The sequence below is a fragment of the Nuphar pumila genome, chromosome 1, assembly GCF_984573655.1.
Source record: "Nuphar pumila chromosome 1, dmNupPumi1.hap1.1, whole genome shotgun sequence".
NCBI lineage: Eukaryota > Viridiplantae > Streptophyta > Magnoliopsida > Nymphaeales > Nymphaeaceae > Nuphar > Nuphar pumila.
The window spans coordinates 107,930,604-107,936,401 of NC_143249.1; the positions used below are offsets into that span (position 1 = coordinate 107,930,604).

At 34.0% G+C, this 5,798-nt stretch overlaps 1 long non-coding RNA gene across 1 annotated transcript; it reads right to left on the reverse strand.

Annotated features, from left to right (window-relative positions):
• Nucleotides 1-240: 240 nt before the first annotated feature.
• LOC149849089 (uncharacterized) lies at nucleotides 241-557 on the reverse strand. Its single transcript, XR_016433226.1, has 2 exons — nucleotides 391-557; nucleotides 241-292 (listed from the first exon to the last, which is right to left on the reverse strand). It is a non-coding gene; the product is annotated as an uncharacterized LOC149849089 (long non-coding RNA).
• Between the last annotated feature and the right edge of the window lie 5,241 nt (nucleotides 558-5,798).

Below are 5,798 nucleotides of genomic sequence, written 5' to 3' on the forward strand. Positions count from 1 at the left end.
TTTTCTTTCTTTTTCTTCTTCTTCCCTTTCTTTTCTTCTTCCCTTCCCTTCCTTCCTTTCCCTTCTCCAGCCCATTCACGTACACTCTTTCCCTCTCTTTTCATTAACCCCTAAAAACCCTAAGTTGAGGCTGATTAAAGACCTAAGTTGGGTTTGGTTAAAGAAAAAGACAAAAGGAAGCCACTTACGGCTCCTCTCCCATCTCACGCCTCTCTCCTATTCTCTCTCATATTCTCTCTCTTTACCTCCCTTCTTCTCTCCTTAGCTGCTACAGCCACAGCAGCCTTCCAACCTCTCTACAGCCACCTCTTTGGATGCCCAGCCATCGAACAAAAGCTGCAACCACCAATAGAACGGTTCAACCATCTTCTTCCTTGCAGCCAGCAGCACCTCTTTGAAGCTCCATGCCCAGCAGCTCCAGATCATCTTCAACCTCCGACATCCTCTTTGCAGCTGCAGCAACATTCAGCCATCTTCTTCAAATACTCTAGCTTCAGCCAGCTCTCCATTCCAGCCACCATCCTTGCTGCAGCCCACCTCCAAGCTCCTTGCTCCAGCCAACAGCCACTAGCCAACGGCTTCTTCCACCGGTTCCACGCTCACTGCTCCAGCCAACAGCCACCAGCCAGTTCACCTCTTCTACACAACACCCAACAGTGCCACCAGAAGCTGCCATCCACAGCCTTTCATTACAGCTACAGCAACAAGCTATTACAGCAGCCTCTTTGACGCTGCAACCTCCTCCTTCAACCTTCAAACAGCTGCAGCCTTGTTCCAGCCTTCTTCACCGTGCAGTCTCCTCTATTCCCTTTTGTTTTCCCCAAAGAGCTCCAACCATCTTTACTGGTGACATCACTTGTGGCAGCCAACCATCGTTCCACTCCTCCATTGCCGTAACTGCCCCTTAAAGTAAGACATATTGTATGTCTTGTTGATCTTATTAAGTACCACATGTTGGGTTTCTTGGTTGATCGTCGAAATGAGACCCTTACATATGGCTTTCATGAAAATGATGAGGAATTTGGGGTTGAAATTATTTCAAGGTAAGGCTTTCTTTATGGTGTTAGAAGGTAGGAAACCTTAAGTTTCTATTTTTTTTTTTTTTTTACTTTTCATGACAAAGCATGCGTAAATGAGAGGGTTCATCTAGCCGATGGATTGAACCCCTCATTTCAATGGCTATATCAAATAAATATTTCACCTCTTTCCTTTGTTTTGATTTTATATAGATTGTATAATTTAGGTATTGTTTTTTTTTTTTTTAATTGATTTCATTAGATACATTTCACTTGTTTCATTAATGCATGTCCTATTAGTTTATACATTTTCCATTTAGCCGTCCAGTCTAGTCATCATTTTATGCTCAATTTTTTGTCGATAAATCTCAAAAATTTTGTTATGTTTGTCTCTGTTTGTCTATGATTGTATGTCAAAAATATGGATCAGTTAGGATTTTAGAACCTTGTTAAATAAATCGAAAACCAAACTGGATTTTGGACCCTCTAGAAATTTCAATTTCTGCTTTAGCAGAAAAGAACCTCCAGCACCACCCTTGTGGGAGATTCGGATTGTCCTTCAAAAATCACAGTGTATTCATAATCGAATCTACTGATGATCTGGAAATTTTGAAGTTTTTCCAGTTAGTTTTGTCCTCTGTCAAAAATCAGATTTCCCATCCGCCTGGGAAAATCTTGATTTTCCTTCGTCAGGGTATAGACAGACCCTAATGCACCGAGTCCACCCAATCCGTAGCTCATCTACAAAAACTTTCAACATGAAAGTTGTTCCTAACATGTTTTACTGTCATTTTCCAAAATTTGGGGATTTTTGGAACTGTTTCAGTATTTTTCCCAAAATTTTATTTTCTGTCTGACAGATTCCAATATCCAGAAATTTTAGAGATTTGGGTCTCTGATAACAGTGTGCCCTTTTTCAAACCGTAACCCGAATCCCAATGTTGTCAAAATATCAAATCTTCATCTGTTTGTCAGGGACATTGTCCCACAATTTCAGCCTTTTTCCCATCTGTGTTCCATTTTTCCCATGTTTTCTACTGAAACCTGTCTGTTTCTCCTAAATCCTAGAGTCGCCGGATTCCGATCCGACTTGCCGGAGTGGCACAGCTCCGACCATAGGTCAAAACCAAAAAGTGTAAAATGAAAAAATCCTTTCCTTACTGTCCTCTGTCATCCCATAAAATTTGGGAAATTTTTATGGAAGTTTGATATCCTAAATCCCCTTTAGAATCAATATTTTAGGCAAAAATCATAAAATTTAAGGTTTTTATTTGAATTTTCATATTTAAAAGTACAAAAAAAATTAGATTTTCGAGCTCCATTCTATTTTTAGGGTTATTTTAGGTGTTCATGCCAAATTTGGTTTAATTCCAAGTTCATTTACTCCATGTGTTAGTTTATCTTTAAATTCAGAAGCGAAAATCAGGCGAAAATCAGGTTAAATTTGATATTTTATGATATTTTCGCCATTTTAGGGTTTGTATCATGTACATAAGCATGTAGAATCATATTAGGGTTAATTTTAATCTCATTTGCATTTCATATTTTTCAATTTTGCAAAATTTATTTCAGAAAACCCTGGTTTCAAGGCCATAGTCTTGTTATCAGGGGTATTTTGGTCATTTTGACCTAAATTTCGAAATTTCAATTTCTAATTCTCCAAAATTTCATGCATATCATCATATTTTATTATATTATGTTTGATTTATTTCATTTGATTTTCAAAATTCCAAAATTTACAAAAATTCTTTCATAAAACCCTGATTTCAAAGTCATCAGGAGTATTTTGGTCATTTTGAACCCCAATTTCGAATTTTCAAGTTTATTTTCCAAATTTATTCATTATTTATTATGTTTATATCAAAGGGGGGTATGAATTTGGGTTTATATCTGAATAATATCTGATAATTTCTCATATTTTCGGATAAATTCAGAATAACCTACATTTTTGTGCTAACCTTGTTTTCTAGTTTTGCAGGAACATTCAAGAAGAAGACTTAGATTTTTTTTTTTTTTTTATTTTAATTCAATGTAATCTCAAATGTAATAATTTGGAATAAGAGTTACTTTTCTGCTTAGAATAGGGTTGCATTGCATATAGTTTAATTTATGCAAATTTCGATATTTGATGTATGATTCATGTGCATTTATTTCAAATCCACTATGGTTTACACGAATGGCACATACACAAGCTTTTATGGAGTTTATAAACTCGGTGGGATTCGTATTTATGGCCATAGTCAGAATACGAAGAAAACCAAGATTTATGATCTTTATATCAGCCACATTCAGCCTACACATTTAGGCTAACTTCAAAATGCACTGCATTTTTCAAAGTTTTAAAAGGATTTCCCAATTCCTCAATTGAAATTCTCTTTTAAACTCATATTCATTCATTCATATCATTCAAATTGCATTATTTTCAAATTCATTTTCCAATTTCAATTTTAGATAAATCAGTTTTCCCAAAAATTTCCAAGTTTCTCAGGATTGGATTTTCTCAGAATTCCAAATTTTCAAATGAGATTTCAAGGCATTTCCCAAGTTCAAATCAAGATTTTCCTATGTTTTCAAATTCTCAAATTTCAAAATCCCAAGTTTTAAGAAATCGATTTTCTCATATTTTCCAGTTTTCCTGAGAATTCATTTTCCATTTCAAAAGTCATTTTCCAATGAATTTCTTAGATTTTCTCAGAATTCTCAAATCCATTTTCTCAGAAAAGCAATTCCAAATTTCAAAATCGATTTTCCAAAGTTCAAGTTTTCATGAGAAATCACTTTCCAATGCAAATTTCTGATTTTCAATGAACTTCAATGATTTTCCCAGGAATCCCAATTTCAAGTGCTTTTCCAATCATTTTTCCAGCATATTTCAATTTTCCAAAGCAAACATCATGTTTCTCAAACTTGCATTATTTTCAAAATTTCATAGCACAAGCCTGATTCTTTGTGCATTCTAGGAAAAATAGAGCATAATTTAGATATTTGAGTCGAGTTAAAGCACATAATTGGTCCTTGGTTTAATTACCCCTGGTAAAGGCGCCAGGAACGGTTGAACCTCGTACCGACAGGCGGATCCCATTCCACGGAATTTTCTCGCAAATTTTCAAAACGGAGGCGAGTAAATTTTCAAAATCAATTTCAAAACTTTGGTCGAGTTTGACTCGCGAAATTCGTTTCTCTCTCGCAAGGGAGGGGAAAAATTTTGCGATGATAACAGTACCCAGTCTTGATAATCGGCTATATTCATGAATGGATATATCCATATTCATTCATGATCTCTAGGCCATCTTTTGTATGCTTTGTTATGGATATATAGGAAAGCTTCATACCCAATTTTACGGAGAAATACATTATAATTTGTGAAATACGGCTGTGTAAAATCACCTACAGAAACTGTATATACCTGTATTTTTTTTATTTTACCCATTATAGGGAATTTCCATTAATATGTATATTTTCTCATTATAGGTATATATATATCTATATATATATGTATATCTATGTATATCTACCTATATGTATACATATATATGTATATATCTATGTATATGTATATACATATATATATACTTGCATATATATATATAGATCCCTTCATGTGCACTTGTTATCATATATATTTTTCTTTTCTTTTTTTTCTTTTTGTAATTACATCTTCATTATCACATATCATTTATCATATACATGTATATCTTCGTCGTATATAGTATATATATCCATTTCCTTGGTTATCTTCTACTAATTCTCATTTTACAGGAAAATATGGAGTATGCGGACTCTTTCAATTCCGTATATTTTTCTTTTTTTTTATTTATTTATGTCAGAGATGTAATAATCAAGTTTGGAATAATATTTACTTTTACTGCTTAGGTTAGGATGCATATCATGTAGTTTGATTTTGTGATATCTTGATCTTATGAATCATGCATTTTATTTCAAAAGCACTATGAATATGTACACGAATGGCACGTGCACCAACTCTTAGGGAGTTGATGAACTCGGTGGAGTCCATATTTACGGCCCTAGTCGGAATATGGACGAGACCCAGATCCATCATCTTTCTACCTATCACACAGAGCCTACACTCTTAGGCTATCTTAAAAATCCACATCATGTTTCCAATTTTTAAAAACATTGTGAATTAACTCAAATAAAACCTTGAACATATTCATGGCCACAGTCAGAATATGTGAAGGATTTACTTTGGCTTGATACACATTTTCCAATCAAATCTCTCAGAACATCTTCTCAAAGGGCATTCATTCACTTATATCATTTGCATCATGAAATCATTCGTTTTCTCATGGTTTTCTTGAGAAAATTTCATTCTCAAATCGATTTCTCAAGAAATTTTGAAAATGTTTCAAAATCGGTTTTCCCAAGGCAAGTTTTTCCACAGTTTTCCATGGAAATCAGTTTCTCAAGAAACTTTTAAAATTTCCGAAGTTGGATTTCCGAAATCAAAGTTTTCCCTTGATTTTCACTGGAAAATGCTATTTTCTTAAGATTTTCAAAAAGAGTTTCCCAATCTTTCTCAAGAATCAAAACCAATTTTCAAGGGTTTCAAGGCTAACATTCCCAGGATTTCAATTTCCCAAGTTTTCAATTTCCTTCTCCAATGAGTTTTCCTATAAATTTTTCATCATTTTCCTAAGAAAATTCTCAAAGTCCGAGTTTTCCTGAGAAATGTTTCTCTTTTCAAATGTTCATCTTTTCTCAAGAGTTCTTACCATTTTCTCAAGATTTTTATTTCTTCAAAAATTTTTAAATCTTTATAAA